The sequence below is a fragment of the Stegostoma tigrinum genome, chromosome 5, assembly GCF_030684315.1.
Source record: "Stegostoma tigrinum isolate sSteTig4 chromosome 5, sSteTig4.hap1, whole genome shotgun sequence".
Taxonomy (NCBI): Eukaryota; Metazoa; Chordata; class Chondrichthyes; order Orectolobiformes; family Stegostomatidae; genus Stegostoma; species Stegostoma tigrinum.
In genome coordinates, this window is record NC_081358.1 from 71,347,118 (window position 1) to 71,374,973 (window position 27,856).

A 27,856-nucleotide genomic window follows, 5' to 3' on the forward strand; every position below is an offset into this window, starting at 1 on the left:
TGTAGAATCTCTGACCAATGCAATGCACCAGATACATTGACAACATTTTCTTCCTTTGGACTCTTGGCGAGGAATCACTGAAACAACTAGACAGCAATGTCCAATAACAAGACATAGAGCTGGATGAACACAGCAGGCCAAGCAGCATCAGAGGAGCAGAAAAGCTGATGTTTCGAGTCTGGAGTCTGAAGAAGGATCCAGACCCGAAACGTCAGCTTTCCTGCTCTTCTGATGCTGCTTGGCCTGCTGTGTTCATCCAGCTCTGCACCTTGTTATCTCAGATTCTCCAGCATAGGCAGTTCCTACCATCTCTAGCAAGCAATATCAACAAGTTTCATCCCACCATCCGACTTACCATGGATTATTCTTTAAAATCAGTTTCATTCTTGGACACACGCACCTCCATCAGGGATGGACCCCTCAGCACCTCACTCTATCCCAAGTCTAAGGATAACCTCATGATGTTGCACTTTTCTAGCTTCCACCCTAAACAAAATAAAAGCAGCCACCTCCTAAAAGCAAACCCCACACATGCACAGGATCTGTTCAGATAAGAAGGAATGCAGTGGACACCTGAAGGTGTTGAATGACACCCTCATAAGAACAGGATATGATGCTCAACTCATCAATCGCCAGTTACGACGTGCCACAGCGAAAAACCATAATGACCTCCTTGAAAGACAGATATGGAATACGACCGATAAGGTACCCTTCATCATCCAGTACTTCCTGAGAGTGGAGAAACTATGCCACGTTCTTCGTAGCCTTCAACACATTATCGACGAAGATAAGCACCTCACCAAGATCTCCCCTACGCCTCCACTTCTCTCCTTCAAACAACTGCCAAACTGTATCAGACCATTGTTTGCAGCAAACTACCCAACCTTTAGGACACAGACTACATGCTATACAACCCTGTCATAGCAACCTCTGCAAGATATGTCAAATCATCAACACGGACACTACCATCACACCTGGGAACGTGCACGGCAGATACTCATTTGACTTGGCTAACATTGTCTATTTCATATGCTGTGGGCAAGGATACCCCAAGGCATGGTATATTGGCAAAATCACACAAACACGATGACAACAGAAGAATGGACACCATGCAAGAATTGCCAGATAGGAATGTTCCCTCTCAGTGAGGGAACACTTCGGTGGCCAAGGACATTTGGCCTCCAATCTTCAGTACATGTCCTCTAAGATGGATTTCGGGATACACAACAACACAGAGTCGCCGAGCAGAGGCTGATAGCCAAGTTCAGTACCCATGAGGATGGCCTCAAGCAGGATCTTGGTTTCACGTGGCACTACAGGTGACCCAATCACACAACACACCCTCACACACACAGTCACATACACGCATACATACAAACACACACACACACACACACACACACACACATATCCATGGGTGAATTTGCAATTGCAGATATATTCTATTTTATTCAAACAGCAGACAACGTGTAGACAGTCAATGTGGCATTTTTAAAATTCCTACTTTGGAAACAAAAACCAGTCTGACTCCAAGTTAAAACACAGACCGATTCCGAATAAAGCCTCACATGTCTGACTTGAGATGAGATTTCTGGTAAAACCTTGAGTTATCTCAGGGTAGTGACTTGAAATAAATTCTGGGATTGAAGTGTTAATCAAACAAAACCTGCATTTCCCTCTGAACCAATTAAAGATTTAACAGACATCTTATGTTTGTTCAATATGATTGCATCAGTTCTGTGAACCTTTGATCTTTTACGTACAAAATCTGTGTATGATGCCACCTCTCTCATGCTGACCTGAAGAAGGAGCAAGATTCTGAAAGTTTGTGTTTTCAAATAAATCTATTAGATTATAACTTGGTGTTGTGTGATTTTTGACTTTGAGAATTATAGAGCATTGTACCTACAGATTTTTGTTATTATATAAGAAAATGATAGTTGACACTTTTTCAAGTAATGTCCCTATCATTGTTTAATCCTCTTTCTTAATCCAATCTATCCTTCATTTTCTTTATTAATCTTCCTTTACTTAGTTAATCTATGAATTTAATATTTTGACACATTTTGATTCAGTACTTGTGAAGTTGATGAACAATTCTTCACCAGGTTTGGTTGATGAGAAATTTGCTTTGCCCTGTTCACAGAGATATCAAACTCTTGAAACAGTGCACTGTGCATTTTTGATAGTTGGTTGATGGGAGTCCCTAGTGTTAAAGCCCGTAGAAATCTGTTTCCTTCATCACTACTGCAGACATCAGGTTGGTCTTCCTGAGAACGAACTCGAGGAAAGTGATGGGTCTGGACAAGTTCATGACCGTGCACTTACATCCTGTACGGACCAGCTGGTGCAGTCATTCACTGACATCTTCAACTTTTCCGTCCGACAAGCATAAGTCCCACATGCTTCTAGAAGACCACCATCATCCCAGTACCAAAGAGAGCACATGCAACGTATCTTAATGTCTACTGCCTTGTGGCTCTGACCTCTATAATCATGAAGGGTTTCAAGAAGCTGGTCATGGCCCAAATTAACTCTAGCCTCCCAACCTGCCTCGATCCCCTGCAATCTTCCTACCAGCATACAGGTCTACAGTGGACACCATTTCCCTACCCCTGCGAACATCTCTGGAACTTATGAACAAGAAGAACACCTATGAAAGACTCTTACTCATTGAATACAGCTCTGTCTTCACCACCATAATCCCCTCCAGACTCAAAACTCAGATGTAGGTCTCGGCTTCTCCCTCTGTAACTGGATCCTCAGCTTTTTGACCCACAGACTGCAGTCAGTGAAGATAGACAACCGCATCTCCTCCACACTAACCCTGAACACTGGATCACCCCTCCCCACCAAAGGATGCATTCCCAGCTCCCCACTGTACTCCCTGTACATCCACGACTGTGTAGCTGATGACACCATTGTGGTAGGCTGGATATTAAACAATGATAAGTCATAATACAGGAAGGAGATTGAGGGCTTGGTGTCGTGGTGCAATGATAATACCCTCTGCTGAACGTCGGCAAAAGAAAAGAATTGATTATGGACTTCAGGAAGAAAGGGGGAGAACACGCCCTCATTTATATATCAATGGAGTGGAGGTTGAGAGGGTTGAGAGCATCAAGTTCCTAGGAGCAATGATAACTGACAACCTGTCCTGGTTGTCCCACGTAGGCGCAATTTCTTTCGCAGGCTGCTTAGGAAATTCGGCATATCCATAAGGACCCTAATCAATTTTTACAGATGCACCATACTATCCGGTGCAGAACAGCAACTGTTCTGCCCAGGCCCAAGAGAAACTACAGAAGGTTGAGTGCACAGACCATCGCTGAAACCAACCTCCCATCCATGAGCTCCTTTTACAAATCTTGTTGCCACAGAAAGGCTATCATTAAAGAGCTCTCCCATCCCAGTAATGCTCTCCCACAACCTCTTCCATCAGGGAGAAGATATGTAAGCTTGAACATACGCACCAACAGATTGAAGTACAGCTTCTTCCCTGCAGTTATTAGAGTGATGAATGGACTATCTAACTTCAAATAATGTGGATCTTGTTAGTGTTGATCATGCTTCATGCACCTCCTGTGCAGTGTAATCTGTATGCCTCGTTCCATCTAAGTACCCCAAGATCTGTATATCCTTGCTTGCTATGATCTGCCTCCACTGCTTGCAAAGATTTCACGGTAGTTATGTACATGTGACTATAATAAACCAAATCAAATCAAGTTTAAAAAATCCATGGGTATGTGTGCATCTAACAGATGACAGTGCTGACTGCAAATTTCAACCTATTGTCACTATATGGGTGTTTTTTTAAACGTACACTTGAATTCTTCCATTGTCATATGGCTGTTGTATAATTATTAGAGAAAATTATTCTGCTGATGCATCGATATGACAATCAAAATGCTGCCACATAGATGTGTACAAGTATATATTTGCAGTCACAAGTAAGTATATAAGTCCTACAAGATTAGTACAACTATGCAGCATATTTTCATTGAAACTAATATTTTGGTTTTGTGCTGACCATGGTGATAATTGTATAGTTTTGAAAAAAATTAAGAATACTTGTATTGAACTGAAAACTGCTGTACAATGTTCAGACAAAAGAGTACTTTTGTTTCCTTTTTGATGTATTTATAAAGTTATCGCATTAGAAATGTATACTGTTCAATACTTTCATATTTAATTGTACATAGCATAATTTATAACATTGCATTACAAAAGCAGAATTGACAGCAATGTAATTGTACTTGTTTTGAGTGTTTATTTCCTTGTCTTGTATGCCAGATTTGAGTCAGCTTTCAAACGAGGAAATAAATAAACAAAATGCTTCCAAGTTCATCTGCAGTATAGCAGCAGCATAGATCCTGTCATATCAGTGTATGACAAACTGAAAAAAAAGAGCAAAAGCTTTGAAACCACTGACGCTGCCCAAAAAGTTGAAAACTCTGAAGCTGTTTACCTCTGTTGTAGAGATATCCAATGTTCAGTTGCTGTTCAGCAGGATATAGTCAGCAAACGTGGTGGTCTAGAAATTTCTGAGAATGGATATGAGTACTGCAGAACTCCTCAGAGTGTGTGATGCCTGATTTCATACATTTATTACTTTGTGGAAACAATTGCAGTGCAAACACGAGACTTAATGAAAATCATCGAGAAAACATTTCCCTTACCTCAAAACATAGGACTGAAAAAAAATGTAAGGTAACAGTCAGCCGTACATGAAATAGCTATGTTTTATGTGCTGTGTTTTAATAGCTTTCATATGTCCTGGTTGTTTGGACAAATGAAACAATAAATTTAATTTTAAAAAAAAGGTATCCATAGTTTCAGCTGATCATCAGTTCACTTTAACTAATACTGCCTAAAGTCTGATTATTCATGCCCTGTCTTTCAATCAGTCAGCCCCTGATTGACTTCAGACCCAACGGGTGAATTATCTTAGTGGGCGGGATTTTCCAAAGAGTAATAATCTCTCACATGTCACCATTCATCATCCTCTTCTGGTTTTTACTCCACCAATGATGTCCACATTTCTTAGAGGAGATTCTGACCAGAATTCTGTTGTTTATTATAACGAGGTCAGTCAAGTGGGCCTCATGGAGTATGAGTTCCCCGATTGGAGCTGTTAATCTGGTCCAATCAGGGACCCCTGGCTGACAGCTAAAAATAGGCGTTTCAGCCCGAAGGTTGCAGGAACAGCAATTCATATTCCGCTTGGGAACCCTGCAGCCTAATGATATCAATGTGGACTTCACCAGCTTCAAAATCTCCCCTTCCCCCACCGCATCCCTAAACCAGCCCAGTTCGTCCCCTCCCCCCACTGCACCACACAACCAGCCCAGCTCTTCCCCTCCACCCACTGCATCCCAAAACCAGTCCAACCTGTCTCTGCCTCCCCAACCTGTTCTTCCCCTCACCCATCCCTTCCTCCCACCCCAAGCTGCACCCCCATCTCCTACCTACTAACCTCATCCCACCTCCTTGACCTGTCCGTCTTCCCTGGACTGACCTATCCCCTCCCTACCTCCCCACCTATACTCTCTCCACCTATCTTCTTTTCTCTCCATCTTCGGTCCGCCTCCCCCTCTCTCCCTATTTATTCCAGAACCCTCACCCCATCCCCCTCTCTGATGAAGGGTCTAGGCCTGAAACGTCAGCTTTTGTGCTCCTGAGATGCTGCTGGGCCTGCTGTGTTCATCCAGCCTCACATTTTATTATCTTGGATTCTCCAGCATCTGCAGTTCCCATTATCTCTGTTTCAGATATCCTGTTCTTTTTGAGAGCTGATTCTGAGGGAACCTTTACAGACTAAGGATACAACTTCAGTTCCAGGCTCTTATGAGAAGCAGTTGGTTCAGTTACCACTGAGTGTAGTAAAAGGTTCGGTCCAAGCTTTATAGGGCGAAATTTTTTGAGAAAGCTTCACCCAGACCAGCTGAAACTTTTTTGATTAGAAAATAGCTGCCTGAGTGAAGTCCTACATTAAATACCCGGTTCTTTATCAGGAAAGTCTGGGACTGGAGTTTAACCTAGATAAATATAAGGTGCTACGTTTTGGTAAGGCAAAGCAAAGCAGGACTTGTACACTTAATGCTAAGGTCCTGGGGAGAATTGCTGAACAAAGAGGCCTCAGTGTGCAGGTTCTTAGTTCCTTGAAGTTAGACAAGGTAGTGAAGAAGGTGTTTGATACATTTCCCTTTATTGGTCAGCACATTGTGTATGGGAATTGGGAGGTCATGTTGCGGCTGTACAGGACATTGGTCATGCCACTTTTGGAACGCTGCTTTCAGTTCTGAACATCTTGCTGCCAGAAAGATGTTGTGAAACTTGAAAAGGTTCAGAAAAGATTTACAAGGATATTGCTAGGGTTAGAGTGTTTGAGCCAAACAGGGGGGCTGAATAGTCTGGGGCTGTTTTCCCTGGAACATTGGAGGTTGTGGGGCAACCTTGTAGAAGTTTATAAAATTATAAGGGGTATGGATAGTGTAGATAGTCAAGGTCTTTTCCTCAGGGTAGGGGAGTACAAAACTAGAAGGCATAGGTTGAAAGTGAGAGGGAAAAGATTTATAAGGGACCGGAGTGCAACATTTTTGTGGAGAGGGTAGTGTATGTATGGAATGAACTGCCAGAAGAAGTGGACGCGAGTACAATGACAACATTGAAAAGACATCTGGATGTGTACATGAATAAGAGGGATTTATAAGGATATGTGCCAAATGCTGGCAACTGGGACTGGATTAATTTAGGAAATCTGGTCATCATGGAGGAGTTGGACCAAAGAGTCAGTTTCCATACTGTATATTTCTGTGACTCTCACTATTAAAGGAGACAAGGCCACCTTGCATGTTGGCCAGGAAGCAATTCCACAATTCAGCAAGGCCCACCCAGTGCCACGATAAATGTGGAGGAAGAAATCAGAAGGCCAGAAAGTAAAGGAATCATCAAACCCAGTCAAGGTTCTGGTGCAGAGATAATGGGAGAATGGGCAACGCCAGTTGTACCAATCACGAAGCCTAATCGGTTAGTTCACCTTTGTGGGGAACTTAAACAACAGTAAACTAATTTACACAGCTGGATAAATACCCAATCTTGCATATAGGGGATTTATACACAAAGCTGGCAGGGCGAGGGGTCGCTGTCCTTCATGAAGCTGTACATGACGCATGTGTGTTTGCAGTTGGGGTTAGATGAGGATTCCCAGAGTTATGCTGCAATTAATACCAATAAGGATTTGTACCAAAACATGAGACTGCCATTTGGGGTGTGGTCCAAATGTGCAATTTTTAGCAGATGATGGAGCACATTTTATAAGGTCTATCCCAGGTTGCTGTTTATCTGGGTGATGTGCTGATAATAGGGATGACCAATAAGGAGCAATTAGAGAACTTGGATATAGTTCTTAGGTATTTCTCCAAGGGAGGCATATCCTTAGAAGGGAAAAGTGTATGTTCCAGGTAGCTCATGTGACCTACTTGCACTTTGGAGTCGAAAAACTGGGTTACACCCATTGGTCGATAAAGTGAGGGCAATCAAAGGTGCCCTGGCTCTCATGTCAATACGGGAGCTTGAGTCTTTCCTCGGGTTGGTGATTATTATGGAAAGGTCATGCATAACATAGCCTCCATCCTGGCACCTTTGCCTCAACTCTTAAAAATAGGCTCAGCCTTGGAAATGATCACATAATCAAGCAAAGCCCTTAGAGAAATAAAAAAACAGTTATCATCCTCTAAGGTGTTGGCATACAATGATCATTAGGGAGATCTGGTATTGACATGTGATGCCTCCCCTTTCAACATTGGGGTAGTATTAGCTCATAGGTGGCCTAATGGAGAAGAGCACCCAAAAGGGTATGGATCCAGGACTTTGGCTGACATGGTGTAAATTTGCCCAGATAGCAAAGGAAGGTTTGGCTGTCATATTTGGAATCAGGATTTTCTACCAACACCTTTACAGATGTAAATCTCCAATAATAACAGACCTTTGCTAGTTCTACTTAAGAGGACGAGGCCGTGCCACCCATAGCTTTAGGCCAAATTTAGCATTTGTCTCTAATACTAAGTATGCAAAATTAAAAGAACATTGTCCAGGATGCCAAGTAGCAAATGCGGCTGCATTGAGTTGCCTCCCGCTGGCAGATACACCATCGGTGGTATCGTCACCGGAAGACTCTGTAATGGTTTTAAATTTTCTGGACACACTTCCAGTCACAGTTGACTTTGGACTTCGGACGCAGAAAGATCTAGTCCTGGCAAAACTAAAATAGCAAGTGGTGATGGGGGAAATCAAAGTGTTGTCACAATCAGATATGAAAACTTGGGGCCAAAGAAACTAGGTCGCAGTAGTAGATGGTAAATTATTAATGAGAACAAGGGTGATTGTCCTGAGCAAAGATCATGGAGTCATAGAGATATTCAGCAGAGAAACAGATCCTTCGGTCCATGCTGACCAGATATCTTATATAAATCTAGTTCCATTTGTGACTGACAAAGTCTATCTGACAGTAGAAATACGCTCACTGGCTTCCACACATCCATACACTTCCACCAAGTTTGTCCTCTATTCTAAAAGAATAGAAAGCAGGGAGATGTGAGTGTTAGTAGTAGCTGCTATTCAGAGGAGCGAGGATAATATTTGTACATGGTGATTGCAAAGAATGGAAAAGGCTGAGGGAAACTGTGAATCTTGGCCGATCGGGTGGCGATGTGAGGAGCCTGCAGAGGCAGAAATTCTTCAAATTGAAAGGTGTGTTTTTCTGAGATGTACTATGCAGTACAGTGCTGCCTGGTGTGGGACTTGGCACTTGTGCTGTGCCACCCATCTGTCAAGCCCATCTGAGATTCTCAATCCTCTTGGTTTCTGGTTTACAGGATGGAGGGGACACATTTTTGTTGTTTACTTCTTTGGTGATTTCCATCCATGCCTAACTGGCAATATCCTCTGCCTACATAATGTTTGTGAGCAGGATTCATATCCCATAGAATCACACACATCATGCATTTCATATGCAGGATACAATGTATATTGACAACTTCAACCTGTACTGTGAAAGTATGTAACTGCCCCTTGAAGGGCCTCACATCCCATAGAAGTAGAAACCTCTGTGCTCAGACTGTAAAAAAGTCACCCACTCTGGGGATGGTTGCATCCATTTTCCTATTCTACCGCACATTTAGGATTTACGTCAGTATAGAAAGAAATCCCGGTCACTCTTGGCACGGTGAGTATCCAGCTTGAAATCAAACGGCTTCCCCAAATCTCCAGGTTCCTTTATTCTTTGCACTCCCTGCCCAGCCTATGGTACTGAGTCCCCACAAACCTCTTTTGAATTATAACTTAATCTCTCAAAATTATGCTCTGAGCTTGGGACCTAGAACTTAGCCATACTAATCATTTTGCTGCGCTGCTCCCCTGTTGATGCCAGAATGGTGGTGATTGTTGGCTATGGGGTCAAAGTACAAAACTTCATGGCAAGGCAAGGTAGAAAAAGCATGAACATTCCAGTACAAAGTGAGTGAGTGTTAAGAGAACAAGCAAGGAGAACAACCCTGGTCCAATCCATGAGAGGGTGCCTGAATCCTGACGGAGGCATTACAATGAAAGGTGCTGGTGCCATCCGAAGTGCAGCACTGAATGCAGAAAATTCAGAATTGGTTTTAAATTAGTTGGAGATGTGCTGTGATGAAACTGGTGCATGTTTAATGTCAACAGTCATGAATAGGGGTGTGTGGATGGTCGCTGCCGATGGAGTGTTTCCTGAGATGTTGGTGACTGCTACCTAAAATAGAGGCCTGGCAAGTGGAGCTGCCAGGTATTCACTGTGACCTTAATTTGGGAACTGTACCTGTTTAGCTTCTCTTCAGTAATTAGGAGAATGGGAATATGCTTAAAAATTGAGGTGACGTTAATTACTATTAAAGTGTTAATGTATACAAGTTGGTCTCTTGCAGTTTATTGGCAAGATTCTCATCCTGCCGTTTAAATTTTCTTTCTCTTAACATTGACTATCTTATTACCACTAATCTCACTTTATCATCCCAACTGATGTGTCAAAGCCCATGAGACTTTTCCTGTCCTTCTGAATTGTAGCTCACAGATGACACTCTTAAAACTCATCTGAACTTAAGTTTGCTTCATACCAATGCATACAATCAATCTGTAATGGCCAATAATATGGTCAAGATTTCTTATGGCCAGGATTTGTACTCCACATAGCTAAGCAATGTATGCATTCCACATATATAATTATATGATAAGAACAGATGTCTTTAACCTATACTGCGCCTGACTAATGTAATTGTTGCTTGAAGGGCTTTGCATTACTCAGAAGTAGAGAAAGAAAACATTCATCCCACCCACTCTGGGTGTAGTGTAGCATTTGAAATTTCAATTGCACAATGATGACTCTGATGAGGAAGAAAAGTAACAGACATTGGTCACCTCATCTGAACTCTGTTCAAGCTCTTGACATTTTTCCTGCAGTGTAATGCTGTGTGCATACTCCAGTTCATACTCAAGCAGCGATTTGCAAAGGTTTGACACAATTTGCTTTTTTGTATTCAATATCTCCAATTATAAAGCAAACACTCCACCCCAAGCCTTCCCCCCCCCAAATCTATCAAGATCGGATATAACCTGGTGTGGAGCCTTCTCCGTTGGAGCTATCGCTATGGTTGCATGAGGGGTGGTCCTTTAATCAAATAGGAACTGAGACAGTTTGGTGTCTAGTGAATCTGTAGGCTGTTTAAGCCTGTTTTCAAAGTTTGATCTGCTTTTTTTCTGCCATCATTAGATGATAGATGGTATAGAGCTGTTCTCATATGAAGAGTGAATAGCTTTTAACTTTAGGAAATACCCAAACTCCCTGCTGGTAAATCATGGCCTTCTATCTGTGACCAACATTTCTGGGAGTCCATGTTTTTGCAAACGATGCATATAGCTTTTCTATCATCATACCAATGTTTGATGAATAAACTCTATGCACATTCTAGCCATTTTGAGTGAATGTCCACAATGACTAAGAAGACTATCTTTGTGGAGTTTGCACATGTCTATTTGGGTTTTCTCTGGGTGCTCCAGTTGCTTCCCACAGTCCAAAATTGTACAGGCTGGGTGGATTAACAATGGGAAATGCAGAGTTACAAGGATAGGGTAGGTGGATGGATGAGGTTATCTTTGGAGGGTTAATGGGCTGAATGGCCTGCTCACACCATGAGTAAAACAATTCTGATAAAATTGAGCGCATAAAGAAGCCTGCATAGTTGATGTGTAACTGAGACCAGGATTCACCCGGCTATTCTCACAAATGTCGGGGAGCTGCTGGCCTTGTTGGCATTCCGAGCACTGCCGCACCAAGGCAGCTATATCTGCACCAAAGAAATAACTTCTCATCGACATCATCATTCTGGATCCCATTGGATGACCTCAGTGCAGTTCAGCCGGTATCTGGCCGCAAGGGTAGTGCATGTATGGGATATGCTACCAGAGGAAGTGGTGGAGACTGGCACAATTACAGCATTTAAAAGGCAACTGGATAGGTATATGAATAAGAAGGGTTTAGAGGCAAGTGGGCCAAATATTATCCTGGCTCCCCTGAATAGCAGCTACTACTAACACTCACAGCTCCCTGCTTTCTATTCCTTTAGAATAGAGGACAAACTTAGTGGAAGGTGGATGGGTGTGTGGAAGCCAGTGAGCAGATTGCTACTGTCAGGTAGACTTTGTCAGTCACTCTCACTATTGTGTCATGTATTGGGAAGAATGTTTTGCAGGTTAGGGGTGAAGATAAGCAGTAAAGACCTGCCTTAGGAGCCTAACTTCCTGTGGGATAGCTGGGCCTCTGCCTGCTGGCTCTCTGGTGAAGATTTAACCTTCTAAATTCATCCCAGTGTTTATACCCTCTGCACTGTGGAGATGTGGATCTGGAGAAGGGTGCTGGTTATAATGCTGCTGCTGCTGCTGGTGTCCCTCCTTCTGCAGTTGGAACACAAGTGCCCCACCCTATAGTCACAGAAAATGGCATGGTGCAGCTGGATACATTTATCTCATGCCACTCTGAAAGATAGTAGCTACGACGTGCACCTGAAAGTATGAAATTTAGTTCAGGTGAAATGCCTTCCAAGTGTTGTATGAGTGTCAGGGACTGAAAGGGATCATTCTGAGGAGTGCCATAAGTAGCATCCATTATAATGATGTCATATGGGCTTGGTAGGAGGGCTCCTTAGGATTTTAAAGAAGTGAGGCTATCTAGGTCTTCCTCATAGCCAGTGTAACAATGTCTATCATATTAATGTAACTTGTACCTAGTTGCCACCATGCAATAAACTACATTTTGTTTGAGGCAAGAGCAGCTTCTCATTAGCAAGTGCTATCCTCCACCACACTAAACCAAACAAGCCCTGCCCAGCCCTATCCCAAAAGAGGATGTTGACAGCAAATCTGTCTCAAAATGAACAATAGTGCCCAAAACTCATTCAACGTGATGAGCAGTGATGCAGGTTGCCCATGTACACTAGGGAGTTGCCGCTTACCTGTCAAACGGTGACTCTCATTTGGCTATGGGGGTCTTCCATGTAGCTTCATAGCTTGTCAGTTTCACTAAGACAACCCCTCCAACTTTGGAGTCATCAGTGTAAGACTGTTCCTACACTGAGTGGAAGAGGTATTTCTTCTTAACTGCTCCCTCAATGATCTCAGTCAGGGGCTTTCCAACTTCTTTACTAGGCTGCTCGGGAAAAGTTGGAAGGAGGCAGGAAGACATCAAGAAAACAGACGAATTGTTTTTGTTATCCCTGCCTCCAAACCTACCTGCATTGGCCTGAGGTCGTTCTTGCCGTTATTCTATGGCCTGTCTATTGTAGTTATATACCAATCAGCTGAGTCCTGCAAATTTCTGATTACTTATTTCCTCCTCTCCCATTCTGCTTTTGAAATCTTAGGCCATTCTTCTCTCTTCAAAAAGTGCACATGCATTTCTAGCCTCCTGAGTCAACACAGTATCCCCCGTTACATGTTGTTTACAGCACCAGCAAATTTGCAAATAACGTAGCACATAATTTTATGCCAAGGTCAAGAACTGAGTGGCTCAGCATGTGTAAGTACTGCTTTGCAGATCAAATTGCCCTAGAGAATTTTGAGCCCTTACTGTTTACGAACAGATACCCTCAGGAAAAGTTCAACCATATTATCAGTTTGCAGACTTTGGAATATGTGATTGAAAATACTTTGCTTACAATTCTGACTACATTGGGTCAAAGTTCTGACATGTTGCCCTTGTCTTTTATCTATACAATTGTTTTTTTTTGCTGACATATGTGAATGCAAATATTTCTCAATAGCATCTGAGCCTATGAATCACTATATGTAAGGTTTAAGCCAGAAGTGACTAATGGTAGTGAAGCAATACAAGTCAAAAACACAACGTTTTTACTGCCAAAGCTTCCATGCACTGATGATACATTCTAAACCATGAGGAGTACACTGGCCCATTATGAGAAATGGAGACATTTCAAGGGCTTCCAAAAATAGATGCAAGATGCTGCCTGAGATGGCATTTTCCACTGCTAATATCCTTTGCCTTGACAAAAGAAAAATCAGAAAACATTTTCATTCAATGCGATTTCTCCTGATTCTTCCTTCAGGTAAAGTAATTCTTTCTTTCATTCGCACAATTCTGATACTTGTATTTTTGTTCTCTTTGTGTTTACCCAACTTCACACAATTGGTCTTCAGAGAGTTGCTTTACAATGTCCACTACAGCTTCTACTACTCTACAATGCACTCCATTTACATCATTTATCAATACACCTGCTGCCTATTTCAATCATGGCAAGTTCAATATTTGCAAAGAAATGGGTTGAAAGCCAAGAGGCTAATGATATAACTTGATCCTTGGTCATTTATAGAATGAAGACTTGGACCTAACACATGTTCATGGAGCTGGCCTTTCTAAGGAACGACATCTAAAAGGCAGTGAAAGAAACATGAGATCAAAGATAAAACTAGCTATATAAAGATACACATTGCAAAGCTACCACTTCTAGTTTAGGGATCTAACATCAGCAATTGTTCAAGGATATTTAAAAAATTGTGAGCAGAAGAGATTCCTTTGATGAGGGGTGAGTTAAATGAATTGAAATTTTCCACAAAAGATGGGATGGATAAGATTGCGGGTGGTTTTAAGCAATACAAGCAAAGAATAAGTTATTCGCCTGAAATTTTGGTGGGACTGTTATGCTGGAACCTAAGCTTGCCTTAATGAAGAAGCATAGACTCAATCCCAAATTACAGAGCAATGGTACTTATATTTAGGCAAAAGGCATATGGTGTTTGTAAGGAATGTTCTGATGGCCACCTGATTGTTCAGAAGGAATGCTGGAGCAGCTCCATATTTTTTCTGATTCAGACTAGAAGGCTGAATTAGGGCCCAAAAGCTTTTGTGGAGATTTCGTCATGATCTGTTACCTATAGCTATGGCTGTGTGTCTGTGTTCTCAAACTTCAAAAATCTCATACATAGATGGAATTGACAGAAGACATATGGATATGTGAGACTGGGGGAGACAAGTCAGTCTAGGAATTTGTTTGTGCTTGTTTTTAATTATATTTGAAAACTATAACTGCATGCTGCTTCCTACCACATTATCTATGAACAAGATACTTGATCTAGGCTATAATCTAGCTATTAATATCACTGAAATTATGTTAGGCAATAAAAATAAACTGATAGCCTTACACCAGCTTTGGATTTTTAGATCACAGCACTTACTATTTATCTTGAATAAATTATACAAATTTTAAAAAATACACATGATTTTTCATGAGATCAACTGAAAGTTATCATCATTCAGACTCCAATGAATTGTCCAGAACAGAAAAGAAATGTAACTGTAACCATATTTAAGAAAGAAACATGCAAAATTCAAACTATTAATTGTGATGTTTTATAATTAGGTGAACTCAAAAAGTTAAATAAAATAGTGTTTAAATCTATTCAAGGTGAAACATGTGTACAACTCGGAATATTGGCTGGCAGGATCCTGCCAGCTTCCTTGTTTTTTAATAGCCTGTATCTACCAGTTACGTTTGAAAAGAGGCCAAACTGAACCTACAAGTTCATGTCACATAGCACAGTGAAAGCAACAGCGGACACTCGTATGAACATTCAGGAGAGTGAGCAAATGAAAAACATCAAAGTGTATTTTCCCATTTTATCGGCATTATGCTTTCTCAGATGAGATTCAAGGCAACTGGTCTACCATGACCCATGTAGATAAGTGGTAAGTGTTGTAATCCAAAGAACCAAAGTTAGTGTAAAGTTATTAATTTGTTTTTGTTGCCTAATACAATTTATGTAGTCTAGATTATATATCTCATCCATAAATAATGTGGTAGGAAGCAACATGCAGTTATATTTTACAAATGTAATTAAAAACAAGCATAAACAAATTCCTAGACAGATCTGTCTCCCCCAGTCTCACATACCTATGTGTCTTTTGTCAATTCCATCTATCTAGAAGATTCTTGGAGTTTGAAATCACAGGCGCACAGCCATAGCTATCCCACACAGACTTCTGCTCTTCAACCCACTGATTATGCAACTAAGCTTCTTTCGCACAATCTCATGGAATCATACAGTAACAGAGGCAAAAGCCAGGATGTTGTGATGTTCGTGCCACTGCCATCATGTTTAAATCTAATCCTGCAGCATTTCAGGTGCTGCAAGCCAGGAACTGTCCCTCACAATCTGGTGCTTCAATGTTATTACTTAATACAGTGCTCACAAAGAAAAGCTCATCCACATTTTACTAACAGGAACCTGAAAGTGCAGGCACAAGACGTAGTGAAAAGGATGATCTTTCAGCAGACCGCCAAAGGAAGCCATCCTAGCAGACAGACCCAGCCTGGCCTGAGGTAGCGGCTCAGGCCAGTTCAGTGTCTTGTGTAAAACATCACACACAATGCAGGAAGAAGGTTAATGATCTTTTCCCCTCCTCATGGGTAGGAGCCACCATTTTCTCTCCGGTACATCACTTTCACAGGATCACCACTCATTCTAACTCTGCCAATACACGTACCTCTCATCACGGCTTATACACTATTATGCACTATTTAATTCACTATGTCCGCCCAACTCATCCTCCCAAACTCCCATGTCCTCTACACTTCCTTCTTACTCACTAGGGATGCTTTAACACCACTCCTGCCGCTGCATCATGACTAATGGCTTTCCAAAACAATTTCATTAGACTCAATCCCTCCATTTGTGTCATTGCATAACTGGAGTGTGGCAGGTGCAAGGGGAGGAGGGTACTTTGGAGAACATAAGGCTCCTTAGGCTATATAAGGGAAAATGGTAGATTTCTTCTGACAAAAGTTTAATCACTCATCTGGGAACATGGAGAGCTCTGTAAGCAATCAATCCAATCAGCTAGGAGCAAATTATTGCAGATTCTGGAATCTGAACTGAAAACAACAAATGCTGAAGATCACAGCAGGTCAGGCAGCATCTGTGGAGAGAGAACAAGCAGTCCTGTGTTGCTGTCCCATTGCCAAAAGACACTAAACCATTTTTAACTTGCATAATCTTTTATTCTCCACCTTGGACAAATCATTTCCTCCCCTTTTAATGTAGGCATAGTGAGTTCCAAGAAACACTGCAAACAATAGGCCAGTTCAACATCTACATTTGAGGAGAAAGCCACTTAACCCTTAGAGGATGCACTAGCAAGGTTTTCACACCACTACAATTTTGAATATCTCTTGGGTTTGCATGGCCACATGGCATATGTTAGAGGTGGGACAGCAAGGTTTGGATTTGTGCTCACTGTACAGCAATCTATTCTGACTGTTCTTCAGCCTGAGGTTCATAGCCCCAACTACACTGACAGTCACTTTCCTGAGTGTGACCTGATCCCAGCAGCTCATCTTTACCCAGGATCCAGATGATGTTATCGTGCATACTAAAGGAAGGTAGTTGGGGTTGGTCAGTGTTAAGCCTTCTCAACTCCATTCAGATATTTCCTCCTTCACTGTTTCAGTTACATGATCCTTCAGCTGCCTGTCCCTGGTTGATTTGAAGGAGGGATTTGGTGGATGATGCAGCTAATCAGCCTCACCAGGGATATGGAGACTAGGCTCTTTCCTACCATTTACTGACACTCAGAAAAACTCTGTTTTGTCTTGGCCAGCCACTGCTGTGGTCAAAATCCATGCCTGGATCTAAAAGATTCTCTGTGGACTTCTTTGAACATCTATACTTCTCCTCAGCATTTTCCAATTGGACTTATGCTCAGATGTTCCTCTTGTGGAGGTCCCGGAATACGATAACTAGTTGCTCATTCTCAGTCCAGATTGGTTGCTGGTTCACTGGACATCTCCAGTCTTCCCCCTAGTTCGTCCAGCTTTCTATCTGTTGGCAGGTAGATAGTCAATGGAGGGATATTCTATCCTCCCCCTGTCACATGACTGAAATTCCAGGTCTATTAGGAAATCATCAAGACTTTAATTCCAGATCTCAAATCAACCAGGTATTCTGAGTTAAGACAGTAGAGTTCCTGTTGCTCATTTCCAATAACCACATCAACAGATCAACATCTCTTCCTAACACATGGAGAATTCATTTTTCTGTAGACTTTTGACTTCAGGGATGCTGTCCAGTGTGTCATATCTCTGGCTATAGTCAGAGATTTACGTTGTTCTTTATATGACCTTGGCTCTGAACACGTTACAACTTACCAGTCCTACACTCTAGCTCTGTGCTGTTCTCACCCTCACCTCCCTACAGCTGGATCTAACCCTCATCTTGCCAAAAATTCTAATCCCTGTACATAAGGGCCCACAGAATCTGACTAGTTTCTCGTCTGGTGCTCTCCCCTGCCGTCACCACCCTCTTGTGGAAGTTTTTGTTCAATGCATAAACTTTTCAGCTTCAATTAACGTCATTTTTAAGTACACTTTTTTGTGATTTATGTTTTATATTGCAATAAACATTTCAATTCAAAGATTCTCTTTTGTGCACCTGGCAAACACTAAGAAGTAAAGAAACAGGGCTGGAGTTGCGTAATGGATCTCTGGTCAGTTTATTTCAAGCAGTGATGTACTTCAAGATCTTCCAAGAGTATATAAATTACTTGTATGAAGCAACGATCAACCATGCGAACAAGACTGGCTTAAGGATGCCTTCTTGCTCAATTTTGTTGCCAGTATTTCTCCTTCAGACAACAACCTAAGATATGTCAGAAAGATCTGCTAAAGAGAGTGGCCTTTCTGTCATGTGCTGTCCTTGGTCTTAGATTTGGCAATCTTTTGGCTACTGCTACTTTACATTTCAGCTGTTGCCAGCTTTTCAGTGCTAAGTACACATCATGTGACAAAATGTTGACCCTGTTACAACTTATGCAAGACCGAATATCAGCTGGCATTGGGTATAAAGCCACAATATCCAGGACAGTTTTGTGTTTTGTGGACTGATTATGTTTGTACTGGATCAACTAAGCCACTATTTCTGGTCTATTTCCTCATCCTTGTGTACTCTTGCTCTGTGTATCTTGCTATGCTTAAACTGAGTACGGATAGTTACTCCGCTTTTGAAGCCAGGAGTTTGTTGTTAACTAATTGTTTGGACAAAGTTCACATCCAAAAATGCCCGTCTACATTAAATAGCGTTAAAAATAGTCTGCAATAGTAAATTAGTGCACATTTTCTTTCTCGGTATGCTACAATCTGAAAGATATGAAAAATTCTGCTCAAATGGTAATTACGCTTCAGTTTAATTATGTGACAATTTAACCAATGGGTCGTAAAATGATTTCATGTTATGATATGTAATTTCTTTCATCAAATATTTCCAGCAAACATATTTATAATTTAAGACCTACTCACCACATGTTGTTAGAATTTAACCGGGAAGATCCAAAATTCCACGATGCTCTGTTTTGTCAACAGACAAGTTTTTGTGCAGCTGACCCGGGCCTAATTTCTGGAATCAAAAGCAATTGCATATTTAAAGTGGATATTAAGACCATTTATCCTACAATTAGAATGCATGGTTTAGTGTGAGAATGACAGCCAGAAACTTGCTATGGTATCTTGAAACAAGCAGTCTACGTGCTGGTGGAACACTTTGGAAAAATTAAAATGGCCATGTTCAAATAGGCCAGCTCCCTTCCTGAAAGTTAATCTGCAAACAATACAAGTAAACACATTTAAAACTGCGATATGCTTACAGAATATGTTCGTCTGAGACTGCAGATTTGCATTATTATACATTGATTTCCAGTCTGCTGAAGTTTATATAATTTAATTCATGAACTTAAAAAACTTTGTGACTTAGAGCCAATTGAACTATGGAATTTAGTTTACATTCAACCAACTGTCAATCAATTAATTACAGACTGGATTTTATGGTCTTGCAATTCATTTGTCACCATGATGTTGATACTGTATATCTTAATAAACAGTTTCATAGCAATTAAGACAGACAAGTTGCCAGCAGACCTAGTCCTTCATAGTAAAGCATCCCAGTTGATTTATTTACATCACTTTTCAGGCTTTTCGTTAAACCAAAATAGGGTTGTTGACTCTGCATTATCTGTAGTGCATTTCTTTCACATTGGAATTCTGTCATTCTTTTTAATACCTACCATTCATATCAGATTGTTGAGTTTACAATAGCATTTCTGCTGTTACTTAATTACAGCCGAAATTTCCCTCAGCCACAAATGACTGGGAATTAAGAGGCATTTTAGAGCCAGCACCCACACAAATGACAGTTTCCCTTATTTCATAAGAGTTGTTCAGACTGTCAGTCAGAAACATTCAGATGCCTGGCGGTGTGCACACAGTGGCAGGCTGGGGGCAGGACATGGACGGTGCTACCACTCCAGGCAGGTCTACTAGAGACACTTCCTTGCCAGTCTGGGTGCAAACACAGTTAGTTATTAGTGCTCATAGAAGGTTTCCCCTGCATCCCTGTCCCAACCACAGTAGTGATGCGGCTGCAATAAATATTTTTTACATTTAAAAAGTTTGGTGAGAAGGCATCTTCAAATTGAAATAACTGACACTTACATATCATTACAGCCTGTTGCTTATTACAAGCTGATAAGCTTCCTATTGACCATTTCAAAAATCATCTACTGACTTTAGTTAAACAAGAATCCTGTCATGAGCTAATTTACCAATTTTGCATGAAAAGCTCAGTGAATGAGTTGTGCCCAATGAAAATAAATTCAGAACCTGGAAACAATCCCTTTGTCTCCCACCCAAGCAGGAAAAATCCATATCACGGACCAAAGGATATTTCTGAGAGAGCTTTTGAGGCAAAGTTTAAAATAGAACTAAGTTCATCACAGAAGTGATAAGAAACTTTTCATTTTGCATTTTGTTCCATATTGCTCCCCTCATCATTGTAAGTTCACAAAGCTCCTCTCTTACAGGCAAGTGATTTATGATTATAACTGCAATTTTTTGTATCCTCTCTTGTATAGTCACAAGCAAAATATTTGTTTGTTTCCTCTGCCATTTCCTTATTACCCACCAATAACCTCTTAACCTCATACTCCAGAGCACTAAACATAGAAACGCTGAAGTCAGGAGCAAGAGTAGGGTATTCAGCCCATTGAGCTTGCTCTGCCATTCAATATGATAATGGCTGATCATCCAACTCAGTAACCTGCTCCTGCTTTCTCTACACAAGGTGTAGAGCTGGATGAACACAGCAGGCCAAACAGCATCAGAGGAGCAGGAAAGCTGATGTTTTGGGCCTAGGCCCTTCTTCAGAAATGGTTACTATCCCTGCTTTCTCACATACTCTTTTATCCCTTTAGCCATAAGAAGTATATCTAGTTCTTTCTTGAAAACATCCCATGTTTTGGCTGCAACTGACTTCTGTGGCAGAGAAATCCACAGGCCATGTGAATGAAGTAAATTCTCCTTATCTCAGACATACATGGCCGACATATACTGTGATTCCTTGTTTTAAACCCCCCAGTCATCAGGAACATCCTTCTTCCATTTATCTGTATAGCCCTTTGAAAATTAATAGGTTTCTGCAGGTTTCCATTCTATAGGTTTCCCTCCTCATTTTTCTAAGTTCCAATGAATGCAGTTCCAAGTAATCCAATCGCTCTTCATATTTCAGACCTGCCAAACCAGAAATTAGACTGTTAAGAGATAGTAGGAACTGCAGATGCTGGAGAATCTGAGATAACAAGGTGCAGAGCTGGATGAACACAGCAGGCCAAGTAGCATCAGAGGAGCAGGAAGGCCTCACAGTGGGGTTAAAATTGTTTCAGAGATAATAGGAAATGCACTCCTTCCATAGCCACAACATCACTCTTCAGGTAATGAGACCAAAACTGCACACAATACTGCAGGTAGAATCTCACTAAGGCCCTGTACAACCGCAGAAAGATATACCTGTTCCTGTGCTTGAATCCTCCTGCTATGAAGGCCAACCTACCATTTGCCTTCTTCACTGCCACCTGCACCTGCATGTTTACTTTCAGTGACTGGTGTACAAGAGTACATGGGTCTTATCATACCTCTTCCTTTCCCAATCCACCTTTCTCACAGTAATCCACATCATACCGCATCTGCTACACATTTATCCAATTACTCAACTTGTCCAAATCACACTGAAGCATCACTGCATCCTCCTTACAGTTTACCCTGCCAACCAGCTTTTTATCATGACCAATACACTCTTACTTACGCTTTTTCTTTTTAGATACCCATAGAAACTTATGCTATCCATTTTTACATTCCTAGCCAGCTTTAGTTTCATTTCTAATTTCTTCTTCATGTTTGAACTTTTAGTAATTCTTCGTCATCCTTTCTCTATTCACCAATAATCTGACCTACCATAAATCTTTGTGCAGTTACATGCTTTCTCCATGAGTATGATAATTTCCTTCATCCCTTTAGTTAACCACAAATCATGGGTCCTCCCTGTAGAAACTATCTTTGTAATACAAATGTAGTCATTCTTAGTATTTTGAAATATCCCCTTAAATTTCTCTGTTGATCCATCTCTTAGCCAGGTATGTCAGCCCGATTCAACTAGCTCAACTTTCCTGCCACCATAATTGTTGTTACTTAGTTTTAAAATATTAATCTGAAGTATCTAATCTTTCCCCTTTTAAACAAAGTGTAAAACTCAATCATATTCTGGTTGCTGATTTTCTGAAGAAGAATCTAGGCCCAAAACGTCAGCTTTCCTGCTCCTCTGATGCTGCTTGGCCTGCTGTGATCATCCAGCTCTACACCTTGTGATCTCATATTCTGGTTGCTGATATGTAGAGGTGCCTTTAGTCTGAGGACATTAATTAACCCTGTCACATTCTATGGTGGCTCAGTGGTTAGCACTGCTGCCTCACAGCGTCAGCGAAACCGGGCTCAATTCTACCCTCGGGCAACAGACTGTGTGGTGTTTGCACATTCTCCCCATGTCTGTGTCGGTTTCCTCTGGGTGCTTCAGTTTTCTCCCACAGTCCAAAGATGTGCAGGCTGGGTGGATTGGCCCATGCTAAATTGCCCATTGGGTTCAGGAATGTACAGATTAGGTGAGTTATAGGAGGACAGGTCTGATTGGGATTCTTTGAGGGTCAGTGTGGGCTTGTTGGGCCGAAGGGCCTGTTTCCACACCATAGGGATTCTATGATTTTATGAATATCCTGCTCTCTGATTGGTTTTAGATGGACTGAACTAAGAATTTACCTTGAAAGTATTTCATGAACTCCTCATCCAGACTATTACTGCTCTATCTGACTTTACCCATCTAGATGTAAATTAAAATAACACAAGATTAACACCATTCCTATATCACAAACACATAATCTTCCTTCTTGTGTACGTTGTCCCACATTGTGGTTACTGTCAGGGGTCATGTAGTCCACTCCCACTGTTGACTTCTTACCCTCATTGTCAACAAAAGCTGATACTACATCCTGATCTCCTGAACCAAGGTCACCCCTAACTATTGCAGAAAGGCCATCCTTGATTAACAATGCTACCCTCCATCTTAAACACCTTCTTAATCTTCTTAAATATCATATAGGCCATAATATTCAGGATTAAATCCTTGTCACCTTGTAACCATGCTACTTCCTCTGACAACTACATTCCTTGTTGTTGACAAAATTAGAATGGTTTCCAGTGCCATAGTGCTGCAGTCAGTTTGCTCATCCGCCCTCGAGCCCCCAATTTCATTCAAAAATGCTGAGCCTCAAACCTATTGGACAATTGTAGACAGTGATCCTCCTACATTCCCACTGATGGTTCCCTTCAGCTGCCTCACTGACAGTATGTCCTCCTCTCCCTGGTCATTGACAAAATCAGAAGGCCCTATCCTGAGTGGTATGACTACCTATTGGTCCAAAGAATCCAGGTAACCTTTGCCCTCTCTGATGCATCACAAGGCCTGTAGATTATGATCTAGACTGTAACTTTGAGCTGATGATTGTCAGAAGTCATAGAATCCCTACCATGTGGTAACAGGTCCTTTGGCCCATTAAGCCCATACCAACCCACCCAGATCAATCCCCCTATAACCCACCTACTGTGCACATCCCTGAACACAACAGGCAATTCAGCATGGCCAATACGCCTAGCCTGCACATCTTTGGACTGTAGGAGGAAACTGAAGCGCCCAGAGGAAACCCATGCAGACATGGGGAGAATGTGCAAACTCCACACAGACAGTTGCCCGAAGGTTGAATCGAGCCTGGGTCCCTGGTGTGTGAGGCAGTAATGTTAACCACTGTGCCACTGTGCCACCGTTGAGCTCCAAACACTCACTGCAAGAGTTGGGCATTAAATGCTGCCAATTAAATTTGTTTCTCTCTATAAATGCTTCTTGATGTGCTTAATATATCTGCTATTTTGTTTTTATTTTAAATTTCATGTACCACAGTATTTTACTTTAGTTAGAATAAGGAATTCTGACTTCAAGGTGATATAGTTTGGTGACCAGATCCAGAACTTTGTGTCCAGCTTTGATTGTCTTCGTGGAAGAAATTTGCCTTTAGAGAAGTGCAGCACCTTCACTAAGTTGATTCTTGGAATGAGATATCTTTCTGAATGAGGAGAAATTGACTGCAATATGTTTATGGTCCTTGGAATTTGTGAAACTTAATCTCCATGAAACATAGAAACTTCTTCAAAGGCTGGAGTTTTCATGATAAATGCTATGGCTAAAAGGTTACTTACTTTCACTAGAGAGCCTAGACCTCAGAATCATGGGTTTGACAGAAGGAAACAAGCATTTAGGAATGAGATGTGAAGAAATTCCTTTAATTAAGAAGGTTATGAATCTTTGAAGTTGACATCTGAGGGAGCTGTAGAACTCAGGTTAAGAAATGCCTTCAAGCCTGGGATCAATAGATTATCACTCACTAACAGAATCATAGAAAATGGAGACGGAACAGAAAGTTGGATTAATGAAGAAGTTCATCTACAGCCTGATTGAATGATAAAATAAGTTTGAGGACTTGTATGGCTTACTCCTGTTTCCATGTTTTATTATCTTGTGAAATCTAAACTAATGCATACAAGAATCAGGCAAGAGTTTTAGGAGAGTATTAGATTCTTAATTCTAGATCCCAAGATGGCAGCAGAGTAGGTCTCCTGAACCAGAACTCACAGTTACTTCCATTGTTTGAGTTTTATTTTCTCTCTCTTCTTTTTTTTCCTTTCTACTGACCTTCAATGGCTTGGATAGCAACAAGTTGAACCAGCGCGGACACGGTGTGAAACCCAGCGCAGACTCAGTGTGAAACATAGAGCAGACTCGATGTGAAACCCAGCGCAGAATTGATGTGAAATCCAGTGTGGGTCAGCTAGAAGACCAGCATAGGCCCAAGATGAAGCACAAAATAGGCTCAAGTTGACTTCCTTCGGGGTCTTGTCTGCTCCATCTGCTTTTACTATTTTAAACTTTAACTGCACTTACCTTCTGTGGAGACTACCCAGTTGCTTCAGCAGTGGCAGCTGTGCGGAGATCAACCCGGTCTCATGGTGGCGACATCATTAGTTGAAGTAGGATGACAACATAGTTCTGAGACGGCAAGGGGACACATGCTAGTGATGGTCTCAGTGTCAGGGTGAAAGAGCCTGGATCCAGCCCCATGGCTAAGCACTTAAGAAGGACTGTAATGCAATACCTTCAACTTTATTCCTTTATTTTCTCCTTTATACCTGAGATTTTGAACCTAGGTACCTTTGTATCTAAGATTGTGATGGAGAATGGTGACGTTGTATACTTTTCACTGTACTCCTGTATCCCTGTATTTGAGTACATGTGACAATAAAACCTAATCTTAAATTTTTAAACTTATTTAGATGTGGGTACCAATTACAATATTTACAAATATGCAAATGATACCAAGCAGCATGGGAACATAAGTTGTGAGAAAGACACAAGGAGGTTTCAAGAGGACTTGGTCAGGCAAGGTGAATAGGCCACAAAACGGAAGATGAATGGTCATATGAATAAGCATGAAGCTATTAATTTTGGTAGAAATAAAGAATAAAGACAGAATACTTTTTAATTGGAGAGGATTCGAGAAGTGTTGCTGTTCAAAGGGTGTTTGGTGTCTTTGTTTGTAAGCTGTTTAAAATTAGTTTGCAGATACAGCAAGCAATTATGAAGGTAAATCGTTTGATGGTCTGCATTACAAAGGGATTTGAGTACAGGAATAAAGGTATTTTCCTACAATTGTATGAAAGTTTGGTGAGGCCTTACCTGGAGTATTGTGTCTATTTTGATCCCATAAATAGGAAGGGAATTCCTCCAAATAGAGGGAGTCTAGGTGAGGTTCATTAATATAAAAACTGGGTTAACAGGGTTCATGTATGAGGACAGATAGAGCAAACGGGGTCTGTATACACTAGAGATTTGAAGAATTAAAGGTGCCCATATTGGAACTTACAAAATTCCTGTGAGGCATGAGTCATGGAGTCATAGAATCATACAGCATGGAAACCGGCCCTTCAGTCCAAACTGTCCATGTTGGATAGGTTTTACAGCACAACTGAATGGCAGTTAAATGCCCATACAGAAACATTCACTAAAATCTTAACTGCAAAGATCTGGACAGCTTCTCAGTGGCAGGTAGAACATTTTGCAGATACACTTGCCTAGTTCAGCATGAAATCCTATCCAACAATTCATCTTGGGGCTCCACTTTGTACTTGCACAAATGCTTAGATACTTCTTATTGTTCAATTACCAGAACTGGATTCACTTTTCAAAGTGTTATCTGATAAAGCACAGCAGTTTATCATTACTGGCACCTGGCCTGCTGACCAACATGTTTTCTTTGAAACACGTACACTTACTATTGAACTAACCTTTTTCATAAATTTACTTGTTCAAAAACACATGTACTCATTTATTACTGCTACGCCTTCTCTCTCAATCTCCTCCAGTTATGTAAATCTGAAGTCTCTGCTTTCCTCCAGTTCAGGTTTGTTGCACATTTCTTGCCATCAATCACTCCATTTTGGCTCTGCCTAAACTTTGGAATTCCTTTAAAAATCTCTACCTTTTCATCCACTTTAAAATGCCTCTTAAAACCTACTTCTTTGAACCAAATATAACAATTATCTCCTAAGTTAATGACAAATTGTGTTTTATGACACTCTTATGGTGCATCTTGAGGTGCATTATTACAATAAGGGTGTTTTATAAATGTAATATATAATATTGTAACTTGATTGATGAAACTACAAGGTACACTATTACTACTGGAGTTCTGCAAGAATCAAGGCTAGTCTGAAGGTGGTTCGCAATCTTTACATTTCATTTGGATGTGTGGACCAATCACAAGATTTACAAATTTGCAGATGACACCAAATGGCATGGGATCATAATTTGTGAGAAAGATGCAAGGAGTTTTCAAGAGGACTTTATCAGGCAAAATGAATGGGCGAGAACATGGAAGGTTTAGTATCATATGAATAATCTTAAGGCAATTCACTTTGGTAGAAATTAAACACTAAGACACAATACATTTTAAATGATGAGAATTTGTGAAGTTTTGGTGTCCAAAGGGAGCTGTTTACTTTATCAATCCCCATCATGATTTTATAAACCACTATCAGCCTTCTACACTCCAGGGAAAAAATTCTCAGCTTATCCAGCCTCTCCTCAAACCTTAGATAAAACGCAGTGTGGAGCTGGAGGAATACAGCAGACCAGGAAGCATCAGAGTAGGAAAGCTGATGTTTTGGGTCCAGAGTCCCAATCCACAACTACAGCTTTCCTGCTCCTCTGATGCTGCCTGGCCTGCTGTGTTTCTCCAGCTCCACACTGTGTTATCTCTGACTCCAGCATCGGCAGTTCTTACTATCTCTCCTCAAGCCTTCCTTTTCAGCAGCAGATGGTAAATCTTTTATGCACCCTTTCCAACTTAATAGCATTATTTCTATATGGGGGGGTGACCAGAATTGTATGCAGTACTCCAAATTTGGTCTTGTCAATGTATTGTACAGCCCTAACGTAATATCCCACTCCTGTACTCAATGCTCTACCATTAACTGTGTAAGTCCTGACCTGGTTTACCTTAGCAAAAACGCAGCACTACGAAAGGTGGCTTTGTAGTTCCCCAGGCTTTTGAGCCTAAATCCAGTACACATAATCTCAGAATAAGACAAAGGCCCCTTAAGACTGAGATCAAGAGAAATGTCAGAGGATGGTTAACCTTTGCAGTTCTCTATCCCAGAGGACAGAGGAAGTTCAATCATTGAGTGTGCAAAAATTGATAGTTTTCTGGAGATTGATAACATCAAGGGATATGGAGGTAGCACAGAAAATGGCATTGCCATTGATGATCAGCCGTAGTCTAAAT

The 27,856-nt window shown here is 41.2% G+C and overlaps 1 long non-coding RNA gene across 1 annotated transcript in view; it reads right to left on the minus strand.

Annotated features, from left to right (window-relative positions):
• The window catches only part of LOC125451460 (uncharacterized), a 56,592-nt gene extending 37,305 nt beyond the window's left edge, over nucleotides 1–19,287 (minus strand). The window contains exons 1-2 of the long non-coding RNA XR_009445803.1: nucleotides 19,232–19,287; nucleotides 18,888–18,984 (exon numbers count right to left, since the gene is read on the minus strand). This is a non-coding gene — a long non-coding RNA (uncharacterized LOC125451460). The remainder of the gene's footprint in view (nucleotides 1–18,887; nucleotides 18,985–19,231) is intronic.
• Between the last annotated feature and the right edge of the window lie 8,569 nt (nucleotides 19,288–27,856).